Source organism: Oncorhynchus nerka, linkage group LG2, assembly GCF_034236695.1.
Source record: "Oncorhynchus nerka isolate Pitt River linkage group LG2, Oner_Uvic_2.0, whole genome shotgun sequence".
NCBI classification, from domain to species: domain Eukaryota; kingdom Metazoa; phylum Chordata; class Actinopteri; order Salmoniformes; family Salmonidae; genus Oncorhynchus; species Oncorhynchus nerka.
In genome coordinates this window covers 54,736,995-54,751,731 of record NC_088397.1, presented here as the reverse complement: position 1 = coordinate 54,751,731, position 14,737 = coordinate 54,736,995, and positions in this window count along the sequence as shown.

The following is a 14,737-nucleotide window of genomic DNA, read 5'->3' as shown; positions in this document are numbered from 1 at the left end:
GTCTGGGCGCATTAGTGGTAAGGCAAGTTGAGGAGTTTAGTCGGGGAGGTGAAAGTGCAACATCTGAAAATCGGACACTAATGTGGTTTTCCAACAGCAAGGCTCAGATCAACATGACCACGGTTGCCATTGTTTATAAAAAGTTTTGCTTTATAATGTTTAAATAAACATATCTCCAATCCCCATATCACTCACAAACTGATATGTGTGTACATTGTAGGCTACAATCTAGTGAGAGAGAGCCTCAAACATTGGTACTCTATGAATGGCAAATTGGTTCTTGTTTGAGTCATGTCTTTAGCAGGCGCCCGAACAAATCACTTGGATTGGCCTTTGATTTTCATAGGCAGCACGTTTTTTTTTTCATGGGACCTCTTATGTTTGCACGCCATAGGAGGATGGTGGCTCCTTAATTGGGGAGGACGGCCTCATGGTAATGGCTGGAGCGGAATAGCTGGAATGGTGTCAAATGCATGGTTTCCATGTGTTTGATGCCATTTAATTTGCTCTATTCCATTTGCTGTCCTCCCCTCAGCAGCATCCATGAGAGCAAACACTTTTTATGGGTGTTATAGTGAAGACCATAGGCAGCTCGTGAGTTTCAATTTGGGGAAGCTTACATTTTATCCTACCAAGGCACACCTGTTAATTAAAATTATTTCCAGGTGACTACGTCATGAAGCTGGTTGAGAGAATGGCAAAGAATGTGCAAAGCTGTCATCAAGGCAAACGGTTACTACATGATTCCATATGTGCTATTTAATAGTTTGTCTTCACTATTATTCTACAATGTGGAAAATAGTAAAAAATAAAGAAACCTTTGAATGAGTAGGTGTGTCCAAACCTTTGACTAGTACTGTGTATATACAAACAAAACAACTAAAGAATAATGTGTGTTTAGAGTTCTTCAAGTTAATGTCACATGCACAAGTACAGTGAAATGCCTTTCTTGCAAGCTGTAAACCAAACAATACAATAATTAATGTCAATGTAATACTACATACAACATAATGTAGCACAAAAACTAAAATGAGAAAAACAAGTGAAAGTAAGAAAGCATATAACAGTTTCAGTCAGTTCCAGTAGCATATGTACAATGTGCAGGGATACTGGAGTGATAAAGGTAGAAAATGTATGAATAAAGGTGTATGATAGTAGCAGCAGCATATATGATGATTGTATGTGAGTGGGTGTGAATGCAAGTGCATATTATCGGTGTGTGAGAAAATGAGTGTTATTATGTTTGTGAGTGTGTAGTGTCCTCTGTGTGAGTTTGAGAGTGTCTGTGTTTGTGTGTGGGCCTTTTTTCAGTCCCTATTTTGCCGTGACATGTTGTTTTATAAAACGTTTGAAGGTAATTTTGCTGTTTGCTTGAGTAATTGGAGATGGGAGTTCCATGCGATCATGGCTTTGTATAATACTATGCATTGGTGTGAATTTGCTTTGGACTTGGGGACTGTGAAGAAATCCCTGATAAATCAAATCAAATGTATTTGTCACATACACATGGTTAGCAGATGTTAATGTGAGTGTAGCGAAATGCTTGTGCTTCTAGTTCCGACCATGCAGTAATATCTAACAAGTAATATAACCTAACAATTTCACAACTACCTTATACACACACACACACACACACACACACACACACACAAGTGTAAAGGAATGAATATGTACATACATAAAAATATATAAATGAGTGATGGCCGAACGGCATAGGCAAAATGCAGTGATGGTACCGTATATACAGATGAGATGAGTAATGTAGGTTCAGTAAACATTATATAATATAAAGTGGCTAGTGATAAATTGATTACATCAATTTTTCCGTTATTGAGTCAGTATGTTGGCAGCAGCCACTCGATGTTAGTGATGGCTGTTTAACAGTCTGATGGCCTTGAGATAGAAGCTGTTTTTCAGTCTCTCCGTCCCCGCTTTGATGCACCTGTACTGACCTCGCCTTCTGGATGATAGTGGGGTGAACAGGCAGTGGCTCGGGTAGTTGTTGTACTTGATGATCTTTTTGGCCTTCATGTAATATCGGGTGATGTAGGTGTCCTGGAGGGCAGGTAGTTTGCACCCGGTGATGCGTTGTGCAGACCTCACTACCCTCTGGAGAGCCTTCCGGTTATGGGCGGAGCAGCTGTCGTACCAGGCTGTGATACAGCCTGACAGGATGCTCTCAATTGTGCATCTGTAAAGTTTGTGTTTTTGGTGACAAGACACATTTCTTCAGCCTCCTGAGGTTGAAGAGGCGCTGCTGCGCCTTCACCACACTGTCTGTGTGTCTGGACCATTTCAGTTTGTCCGTGATGTGTACGCATAGGAACTTAACTCTCCACCCTCTTCACTACTGTCCCGTCAATGTAGATAGGGGGCTGATCCCTCTGCTGTTTCCTGAAGTCCACGATCATCTCCTTTGTTTTGTTGACATTGAGTGTGAGGTTATTTTCCTGACACCACACTCCGAGGGCCCTCACCACCTCCCTGAAGGCCGTCTCGTCTTTGTTGGTAATCAAGCCCACTACTGTTGTGTCTGCAAACATGATGATTGAGTTGGAGGTGTGCATAGCCACGCAGTCATGGGTGAAAGGGTGTACAGGAGGGGGCTGAGCATGCACCCTTGTGGGGCCCCAGTGTTGAGGATCAGCGAAGTGGAGATGTTGTTTCCTATGCAAGAACTAAGAACAGATACAGCCCTTGGTTCACTCCAGACCTGACTGCGCTCGACCAGCACAAAAACATCCTGTGGCGGACTGCAATAGCATCGAATAGTCCCCGTGATATGCAACTGTTCAGGGAAGTCAGGAACCAATACACGCAGTCAGTCAGGAAAGCTAAGGCCAGCTTCTTCAGGCAGAAGTTTGCATCCTGTAGCTCCAACTCCAAAAAGTTCTGGGACACTGTGAAGTCCATGGAGAACAAGAGCACCTCTTCCCAGCTGCCCACTGCACTGAGGCTAGGTAACACGGTCACCACTGATAAATCCATGATTATCGAAAACTTCAATAAGCATTTCTCAACGGCTGGCCATGCCTTCCGCCTGGCTACTCCAACCTCGGCCAACAGCTCCGCCCCCCCCGCAGCTCCTCGCCCAAGCCTCTCCAGGTTCTCCTTTACCCAAATCCAGATAGCAGATGTTCTGAAAGAGCTGCAAAACCTGGACCCGTACAAATCAGCTGGGCTTGACAATCTGGACCCTCTATTTCTGAAACTATCCGCCGCCATTGTCGCAACCCCTATTACATTTAAATTTACATTTAAGTCATTTAGCAGACGCTCTTATCCAGAGCGACTTACAAATTGGTGCGTTCACCTTAAGACATCCAGTGCACTTTACAATAGTGCATCTAAATCTTTTAAGGGGGGGGGGGATGAGAAGGATTACTTTATCCTATCCTAGGTATTCCTGAAAGAGGTGGGGTTTCAGGTGTCTCCGGAAGGTGGTGATTGACTCCGCTGTCCTGGCGTCGTGAGGGAGTTTGTTCCACCATTGGGGGGCCAGAGCAGCGAACAGTTTTGACTGGGCTGTGCGGGAACTGTACTTCCTCAGTGGTAGGGAGGCGAGCAGGCCAGAGGTGGATGAACGCAGTGCCCTTGTTTGGGTGTAGGGCCTGATCAGAGCCTGGAGGTACTGAGGTGCCGTTCCCCTCACAGCTCCGTAGGCAAGCACCATGGTCTTGTAGCGGATGCGAGCTTCAACTGGAAGCCAGTGGAGAGAGCGGAGGAGCGGGGTGACATGAGAGAACTTGGGAAGGTTGAACACCAGACGGGCTGCGGCGTTCTGGATGAGTTGTAGGGGTTTAATGGCACAGGCAGGGAGCCCAGCCAACAGCGAGTTGCAGTAATCCAGACGGGAGATGACAAGTGCCTGGATTAGGACCTGCGCTGCTTCCTGTGTGAGGCAGGGTCGTACTCTGCGGATGTTGTAGAGCATGAACCTACAAGAACGGGCCACCGCCTTGATGTTAGTTGAGAACGACAGGGTGTTGTCCAGGATCACGCCAAGGTTCTTAGCGCTCTGGGAGGAGGACACAATGGAGTTGTCAACCGTGATGGCGAGATCATGGAACGGGCAGTCCTTCCCGGGAGGAAGAGCAGCTCCGTCTTGCCGAGGTTCAGCTTGAGGTGGTGATCCGTCATCCACACTGATATGTCTGCCAGACATGCAGAGATGCGATTCGCCACCTGGTCATCAGAAGGGGGAAAGGAGAAGATTAATTGTGTGTCGTCTGCATAGCAATGATAGGAGAGACCATGTGAGGTTATGACAGAGCCAAGTGACTTGGTGTATAGCGAGAATAGGAGAGGGCCTAGAACAGAGCCCTGGGGACGCCAGTGGTGAGAGCGCGTGGTGAGGAGACAGATTCTCGCCACGCCACCTGACCTGTCAGGTAGGAGCGCAACCGTGTCAGGTAGGACAGGGTGTTGTCCAATCACGCCAAAGTTCTTAGTGCTCTGGGAGGAGGACACAATGGAGATGCCGTGATGGCAGATCATCGGGGAGAGAGGTGGAGAGGAGGATCTGATGGTTCACAGTATCGAAGGCAGCCGATAGGTCTAGAAGGATGAGAGCAGAGGAGAGAGAGTTAGCTTTAGCAGTGCGGAGGGCCTCCGTGATACAGAGAAGAGCAGTCTCAGTTGAATGACTAGTCTTGAAACCAGACTGATTTGGATCAAGAAGGTCATTCTGAGAGAGATAGCGGGAGAGCTGGCCAAGGACGGCACGTTCAAGAGTTTTGGAGAGAAAAGAAAGAAGGGATACTGGTCTGTAGTTGTTGACATCGGAGGGATCGAGTGTAGGTTTTTTCAGAAGGGGTGCAACTCTCGCTCTCTTGAAGACAGAAGGGACGTAGCCAGCGGTCAGGGATGAGTTGATGAGCGAGGTGAGGTAAGGGAGAAGGTCTCCGGAAATGGTCTGGAGAAGAGAGGAGGGGATAGGGTCAAGCGGGCAGGTTGTTGGGCGGCCGGCCGTCACAAGACGCAAGATTTCATCTGGAGAGAGAGGGGAGAAAGAGGTCAGAGCACAGGGTAGGGCAGTGTGAGCAGAACCAGCGGTGTCGTTTGACTTAGCAAACGAGGATCGGATGTCGTCGACCTTCTTTTCAAAATGGTTGACGAAGTCATCTGCAGACCATTATTACCAGCCTGTTCAACCTCTCTTTCATATCGTCTGAGATCCCCAAGGATTGGAAAGCTGCCGCAGTCATCCCCCTCTTCAAAGGGGGAGACACCCTGGACCCAAACTGTTACAGACCTATATCCATCCTGCCCTGCCTATCTAAGGTCTTCGAAAGCCAAGTCAACAAACAGGTCACTGACCATCTCGAATCCCACCGTACCTTCTCCGCTGTGCAATCTGGTTTCCGAGCCGGTCACTGGTGCACCTCAGCCACACTCAAGGTACTAAACGATATCATAACCGCCATCGATAAAAGACAGTACTGTGCAGCCGTCTTCATCGACCTTGCTTTCGACTCTGTCAATCACCATATTCTTATCGGCAGACTCAGTAGCCTCGGTTTTTCGGATGACTGCCATGCCTGGTTCACCAATTACTTTGCAGACAGAGTTCAGTGTGTCAAATCGGAGGGCATGTTGTCCGGTCCTCTGGCAGTCTCTATGGGGGTGCCACAGGGTTCAATTCTCGGGCCGACTCTTTTCTCTGTATATATCAATGATGTTGCTCTTGCTGCGGGCGATTCCCTGATCCACCTCTACGCAGACGACACCATTCTATATACTTTCGGCCCGTCATTGGACACTGTGCTATCTAACCTCCAAACGAGCTTCAATGCCATACAACACTCCTTCCGTGGCCTCCAACTGCTCTTAAACGCTAGTAAAACCAAATGCATGCTTTTCAACCGATCGCTGCCTGCACCTGCATGCCCGACTAGCATCATAGCATACATAGTCTATTGGTAAATAGCCCACCCATTTTCACCTACCTCATCCCCATACTGTTATTTATTTACTTTTCTGCTCTTTTGCACACCAATATATCTACCTGTACATGACCATCTGATCATTTATCACTCCAGTGTTAATCTGCAAAATTGTAATTATTCGCCTACCTCCTCATGCCTTTTGCACACATTGTATATAGACTCCCCCTTTTTTTCTGTGTTATTGACTTGTTAATTGTTTACTCCATGTGTAACTCTGTGTTGTCTGTTCACACTGCTATGCTTTATCTTGGCCAGGTCGCAGTTGCAAATGAGAACTTGTTCTCAACTAGCCTACCTGGTTAAATAAATGTGAAATAAATTAAAAAAAAACCTTCACCTCCTGGGGGCGGCTAGTCAAAGTCCACGACCCAATTGCACAGAGGGGTTGAGACCCAGGGCCTCAAGCTTAATGATGATCTTGTATTCAATGAACAGCATTCTTAAATAGGTATTCCTCTTGTTTAGATGGGATAGGCCAGTGTGCGATTGCATCGTCTGTGGACCTGTTGGGGCGGTATGCAAACTGAAATTGGTCTAGGAGTGCAGGTAAGGTGGAGGTGATATGATCCTTGACTAGTCTCTCGATGAACTTCATGATGACAGAAGTGAGTGCTACGGGGCGATAGTCATTTAGTTAAGTTATCTTTGCCTTCTTGGGTACAGGAACAATGGTGGCAATCTTGAGGCATGTTGGGACAACAGACTGGGATAGGGACCGATTGAATATGTCCATAAACACACCACCCAGCTAGTCTGTGCATGCTCTGAGGACACAGCTAGGGATGTCATCTGGGACAGCAGCCTTGCTAGGGTTAACACATTTAAATTTCTTAATCACATAAGCCACGGGGAAGGAGTGTCACACCCTGATCTGTTTCACCTGTCCTTGTGATTGTCTCCACCCCCTCCAGGTGTCGCTTATTTTCCACAGTGTATTTATCCCAGTTTTTCCTGTCTCTCTGTGCAAGTTCATCTTGTATGTTTTCAAATCAACCAGCGTTTTCCCTGTTCTCCTGCCTTTTGCATTCTCTTTTTTTCTAGTCCTCCCGGTTTTGACCCTTGCCTGTTTCTGGACTTTGTACCTGGCTGCCTTGACCACGAGCCTGCCTGCCACACTGGACCTCCTGGACTGATTTGGTTTTGACCTTTTACCTGTCCACGACATTCTCTTGCCTACCCCTTTGGATTAATAAACAATGTAAGACTCCAACCATCTGCCTCCTGTGTCTGTGGGTTAAAGGTTATTATGGAGCAAATCAGGGAGTTACTCAGAGACTGTCTGCCACCTCTGAAAAACCCCAATCACCCTGTAATTGTTCCCCTATCTGTGGAGAGTTTGTACACCCTATCTCGACTCCCCATGAACCCCGCTTACCTCCTCCAGAGCAATATTCGGGGAATCCTGGTACCTGCCAAGGTTTTCTGTCACGGCTTCTAGGAGTAGTGGGTGAAGGAGTCAGGCGCAGAGAGCAGAGGTAGTTCAATCGTGGTCGTTTATTCCAGGACTACAAGTAATGGCGACGCCAAACACTAAGGCGCATCACTTAACTGGCCCAAAAGCAGGACCAAACAGTCTGGAGGAAAGAGTCCACGAGAATCCACACACAGGAACAGAAAAACAAGCCCGCACAAAATCAGGCGGGCATACCTGGTTTAAATAGCCCAAATCAAAACCCAAACAAGAAACAGGGGAGACTAATCAGACAAAACAAACTGAAACAGAAAAGGGGATCGGTGGCAGCTAGTAGGCCGGCGACGCCGAGCGCCGCCCAAACAGCAAGAGGAACCACCTTCGGCGGTATTCGTGACATTTTCTTTCACAGTGCTCGCTTATTTTTGAGCTACAGCCATCTTCATTTTCTTCAAACCGATCGAAGATAGCATATATAATTACGCTAATGTTTGGAAGGGCGCTCTCCTGGGCTACGGCAGTTTGAGAACAACAATCTGCAAATTGCTGCTTGGGGAGTCCAATCTGTCTCTCCGAGTGCTCATTGACTGGGGCTGATGAATGTCTTATGGATGGCACGATGGCTTCGGAGCTTGGTATTCCCACTCAGCCTCTCTCTGTGCCCATGGATGCTAGGGCACTGGACGGCCGCTCTATAGGGGAAGTCACCCATAGTACTGTGCCCGTTCAATTATGGGTTTCTGGTAACCACAGTGAGACCATACACTTCCTCCTCATTGCATCTCCCCATGTTCCGGTTGTGTTGGGAATTTCCTGGCTACAAAAACAAAATCATGTGATTGACTGGGCCCCAAGCTCCATCCTGGATTGGAGTCATTTTTGCCATTCCCACTTCCTTCAAGCAGCACAGCCTTCCCCAAGTCGTCCTACTCAGGATGTTAGCAAGACTGTGGATGTCTCTGCTATTCCTACTGATTACCATGACCTCCTGGAAGTGTTCAGTAAGGCACATGCTACTTCCCCTCCCCTGCACCGTCCTTATAATTGTGCCATTGACATTCTTCCAGGCACCACACCACATTGGGGTCTGTTGTATTCTCTGTCTGGACCAGAGACCAAAGCTATGGAGGAGTACATAGAGGACTGGGCCGTTCGTCCAGCGCAGGGTTTTTCTTTGTGGAGAAGGACAAGATGCTGCGCCCGTGCATTGACTACCGGGGACTTAATGATATCACTGTCAAAAGTCATTACCCCCTACCTCTCCTCTGTGTTTGAACCTCTCCAGGGGGCTACCTTGTTTTCCAAGTTGGTCCTTTGGAATGCCTACCACCTGGTTCGGATGTGCGAGGGGGATGAGTGGAAGACAGCCTTCCACACAGCCAGTGGACATTATGAGTACCAGGTCATGCCATTTGGACTCACTGTCTTCCAGGCTTTGGTCAATGAAATGTTTCGGGACATGCTAAACCTGATTGTGTTCTTCTACCTGGACGACATCCTGTTTGTTCCAGATCTGCCCAAGAAAATGTTCTCCATGTCAGACAGCTCCTTCAGGGACTCCTGGAGAACCAATTGTTCATGAAAGCCGAGAAGTGAGTTCCACCGCTCTTCTATCAACTTTCTGGGATATGTCATTGCTGAGGGCAATGTTCAGACGGATCCTGGAAAGGTGAAAGGAGTGGTGGATTGGCTCCATCCAACGTCCAGGGTGCAGTTGCAACGGTTTCTTGGTTTTGCAAACTTCTACCGCAGTTTCATTCGGGATTACAGCACCTGGTGGCCCCCCTCTCAGCACTCACCTCCCTCAAGGTACCGTTCAAATGATCTCCAGCTGTCAACAAAGCCTTTGTGGACCTGAAGCATCGGTTCACAACAGCACCCTTTCTCATCCATCCGGACCCCTCGCGTCAATTTGTGGTGGAAGTCGATGCTTTGGATGTTGGAGAGGGGCCATCCTGTCCCAGTGATCTGCCCAGGACCAAAAGCTTCATCCCTGTGTCTTCCTGTCCCATCGTCTCATTCTTGCTGAGAGGAACTACGATGTTAGCAACCGAGAACTCCTGGTGGTGAAGATGGCATTGGAGGAGTGGAGGCACTGGCTGGAAGGAGCAGAACAGCCATTCCTGGTCTGGACCGACCATCAACTTGGAATATCTCCGTTCAGCCAAGCGTCTCAACTCAAGGCAGGTCCGGTGGGCCCTTCTGTTTACCAGATTCAACTTTACCATTTCCTACCATCCTGGGTCTAAAGATGTGAAGCCTGATGCTCTCACCAGCCTATAAAGGTCCTCTGCCACACCCTCGACTTCTGAAACCATTCTCGCTACCTCATGCCTTGTTGTCACTGTGGATTGGGGTGTTGAAAACCTGGTTCGCGAGGCGCAACGCTCCCAACCTGGACCTGAAGGGGCCCGGCTAACCGGCTGTTTGTCCCTAACCCAGTCCGGTCCCAGGTCCTGGAATGGGCTCATTCCTCCAGGTTAACCTGTCATCAAGGGTCCCGTCGTACACTAGCCTTCCTCCGACAACATTTCTGATGGCACACAATGGTCCCTGACGTCTCTGCCTTCGTCACCGCACGTACTGTGTGTTCTCAGAACAAGACTCCATGGCAAGCTCCTTCTGGCCTCCTTCAGCCACCACCGGTCCCTCATCGTACCTGGTCTCATATATCTCTGAACTTTGTCACTGGGCTCCCTCCGTCTTATGGAAACACAGTAATTCTGACGGTAGTCAATCGGTTCTACAAGGCTGCCCATTTCATCCCTTTCCCCAAACTACCTTCTGCCAAGGAGAAGGCCCAGCTTATGGTGCAGCATGTCTTCCGGATCCATGGACTCCCAGTAGACATGGTCTCTGATCGGGGTTCCCGTCTCGGTTCTGGAAGGCATTCTGCACCCTTATTGGGTCATCAGCCAGCCTGTCATCCGGATTCCAACCCCAATCTAACTGTCAGTCATTGTAAGCATTGTAAGACTCCAACCATCTGCCTCCTGTGTCTGCATTTGGGTCTCAACTTGTGCCTTGATAAGGAGAGGGGAGCCCGCAGTACTTGGTAGTGGGCCGCAACGGTGGCACTGTATTATCCTCAAAGCGGGCAAAGAATGGGTTTAGTTTGTCTGGAAGCAAGACGTCGTTGTCCGTGATGTGGCTGGTTTTCTTTTTGTAGTCGTAATTGCCTGGAGACCCTGCCACATGCGTCTCATGTGTATCCCATTGAATTGCGACCCCCACTGTCCCTATACCGACATTTCACTTGTTTGATTGCCTTGCGGTGGGAATAACTATACTGTTTATACTAGGCCATATTCCCAGTCATCTTTCCATGGTTAAATGCAGTGGTTTGCTCTCAGTTTTGTGCAAATACTGCCATCTATCCACGGTTTCTGGTTAGGGTAGGTTTTAATAGTCACAGTGGGTACAACATCTGCAATGCACTTCCTGATAAACTCACTCACCGAATCGGCGTATAACTCGATGTTATTCTGAGGCTGCCCGGAATATTTCCCAGTCCATGTGATCAAAACAATCTTGAAGCTTGGATTCCGATTGGTCAGACCAGCATTGAATGGTTCTTGTTCCAGGTACATCATGTAGGAGCAAAATGGAGTTGTGGTTGGATAATTTATTTTATAATTGGCAACATCAAATGGTTTTGTAATGAAAAAGCCATCTGATTCGATGAAAGATGGAGTTGAATTTGTCTTTCTGACCCTAATTTCATTTACAGTTATCAAGTTTGTTTCAATCATTCTTTGTATCCTTGATCTTGGCTTCATAACACATTTTCATATTTTTGTTGAGTTAAGTCCCAGAATTAATCAATTTGCAGTAATTCTGTCAGTCAGATGTGCAGCCAGACTTATTAGCCACTCTCTTTCAACCGTGCAGTTTTTCAATTCCTCCTTAACAGTTCTAACAGTCAGTTTCTTAACGGGTTCATGTTAATAAATAATTGGAAGAGGCAATGTCATACATTCAGCAAGTGCAGCATCTGGATGCTCCTCATTAATCACATCAGCCCAACAAACATTTTTAACATCATCCAAGATCATCCACACGCAAAATCTTTTGTATGATCTATTATACACTGTTTTAGGCCCAGCTGTTGGAACTTTGGCTTTCCTGGATATAGCCATTATATTGTGATCACTGCATCCAATGGGTACGGATACAGCTTCAGAACAAAGTTCTACAGTATTAGTAAATGTGATCGATACATGTTCCTGTAGTGTTTGTAAACATCCTGGTAGGTTGATTAATAACCTGAACCAGATTACAGGCACTGTTTACAGTAAGAAGCTTCCTCTTAAACGGACAGCTTTATAAAAACCAGTCAATATTCAGGTCCCCAAGAAAGTAGACATCTGTTTACATCACATACACCAATCATTTCACACATATTATTTGGATACTGACTGTTAGTACTTAGTGGTCTATAGCAAAACCCAAAAGAAAATGCTTAAGATGTGCCAAGTGAATCACCTGTGCTGGTGGTGGGTTTTCCAGTCCTGTGGGCACGCACCCACCTCAATATTCCTGTGGGTCCATTTTTAATTTCTCAGAGATCATTTACCTCACTTTGTCCTCAGACTCCATCCAGGTCTCATGTGGAGATTCTGCAATTCTGTCCATAACCATGTTGTTCTGCCTTGATTGTCGCTCGAGTCTGATTTATCCGTCATTGTTATCATGGATTCACACACAGAACGGATGTCCTCTCTCAATGTCTTACAGATTGCTGTCATCTTTGCCATTCTCCTTTTTGAACTCATCAAGCTGACCCTGGGAGAACTGCAAACTGTTCTTCAGGTCCTGGACCTCTGGTCAAGTCGTCCATTCTTTTATTATCTATTGTTTCAATTTAACCCAGGGATCAACTAAAAATAAACAATACATACAGGCCTAAGGTTTCAAGATTTGCTTGATTTCAAATGTAATCTACAACTTAATAATTAAAATTTTGGATTCACGTCTCAATCTCAACCAAAAATGTAATTTAAAGAATAGGACTAAATCAAATCAAACTTTATTTTAAGTGCATTTAAAGTTTGATTTGATTTAGTCCTAATCTTTAAATAACATTTTTGGTTGAGATGGAGATGTGAATCAAACATATCAATTATACATTTGTAGACAAATTGGATATAGAATTGTTTGGTTGTCAACACAATCAATGTAGTGGGTTAGAAATAGTCTGACAACATTTTAACATTTAACTGAATTCAAACCTACTTGCTAGTTCGCTTAAATGTAAGGAAATGGCCTCAATCGACTAGTATTACTGGACCTATCAAACATTCTTCATAGAGGGGCCAACCGAGTCATTTGATCCCGGGCTGTGTCACTGCCAGCCGCGATGGAAGACCCATGAGGCAGGGCAAAATTGTCCCAGCATCGTCCGGGTTTGGCCAGCTGGGATGTCCTTGTCCCATCACGTTCTAGTGACTCCTTGTGGCGGCCTGACACATGCATGTTGACTTCAGGTCCAAAGCTGTGCATTGTTTCCTCTGACATATTGATGCGGCTGGCTTCTGGGTTAAGCGAGCAGTGTGTCAAGAAGCAGTGAGGCTTTGCGTGTCGTGTTTCGGAGGACGCATGGCTCTCAACCTTCGCCTCACCCGAGTCCGTATGGGAGTTGCAGCGATGGGACGAGACTGTAACTACCAATTGGATATGACGAAATTGGGGAGAAAAAAGGGGTAAAAAGTACAAAAAAATGTAATACAAAAAAATAACATTCTTCATAGATTGGAGAGATATCTCTGTCATAGATCAAGTTGTGCCTACTCTGGTTCCCTAATATTAAATATTTTCTTATTTAACATTGGTTTTATTTTTTCTAAAAAGACAACCCTGATTCATTTAACCATTATTCCTGATTCAGTCCATAGGTTACAATGACATCAAGTTGCTGAAAGGAAGCTATAATAGCCTACTGTTCAAATATTCTCTACCTTCAGAGTACAATCGAGGTAGAACTTTTAATATCTTCAAAGAGAGTGGGATTAAGAGAATGATCTATCATCTACAGGTTATATGCCATGCCCTATCAGTCAAATACTGTAAGTGCTAGTCCGCCCTCGCTGAGGTTATTCATTTTAAATCTGCATTTAGACATATTTCTGTACAGCAAATTGCAGGGGCAGAAAGACAACTGAAGCTAAAAGAGAACATGCACATTATCAAAGGCGTATCTCTTCTGCTCTGAACCTCTCCAGCTCAATTCACTTTTGTGACGTTGTGTTTTTAGTCCTGTACCAGCCTGCCACTCTCCTCAGACAGGGTTTGGGAGGTAGGAGCAGAGGAGAGCAGGCGTAGGCTGTGGGAATAGCTAAATAACCCACTCACCCAGTCCTCCAGAACACTCATTACCCTGACATCTTTAAAGGGCAAAAGAGGGCAAAGGGACCATAAAGAGCAGTGATTATGACAGAGAGTGAGAGAGACACTCACTTAGAAATGATCAGTGTCAGCAGATGAGGGAGAGTGCAGGCAGAGGGGAGGAGGTGATGAACCACTTCTCGAAAAAAAAGATGGGGTGTTTTCTTCAGCCCCGTTTCAGTCAAATAAACAAATCTGTTCGGCGGTGAAAATGAATTTCTCTTTTGACATGTGCAAATGTGGGACATTTTATAATGGCAAATGAGGTGAATTTGCTTCATGTTTATTCTATTCTTTGCACTGTCAACCTCTCTCGTTTTGAGGGGAGCTTTTGATAGTCAGTGATCCATATTCCATAAAGTAAAATATTCTCTGTGTTCTGTCCTTTCTCTACTTTATAACAAGGGCAAGAGCAAAAATGAAGTAAAGATGCTGGCTCTGGACAATATTTGATTCTGTCAACAAAACGTACCTGATGTATGAAAATGCATTTTTGTCATACAATTGGAGTCATCAACTTGGTAGGCTATAAAATTGAATGGTAGCTAAAATTAACCAGAGTGACAGGTGATTCACTTACACATTTTCACCCGGTTGGCCATGCCTTTCAGAATATGAATGTGTCTGATTCATGCAATTCAACTTTCTAATTTCTCTCTCACAGAGCAAGCAAAGGTGTGTTTTGTCCCTAGGAAAGAAACATGGCTTGCTGTATTCCTGATTTACAATCCGTTTATACTTTAGCAGTTACTTTGGAATTAGTATGGGTGCCAAATCTGTTACCATTATCCGTAGCAGAGCAACTCTTTCTGTAACACAGGCTTTCTGCCCTTATCATAGCATGGTTCCTGGGGTGTAAAAAGAGAACATGCAAATATGGACAATGCAACGTGTCAGTGTGATACCTTCCTCAATGTCATCCCATTGTGCTTTTATTCCAACATAAATTAGATTATACTTTGTTGGATGGTTATGACATGTATACTTACCCTTG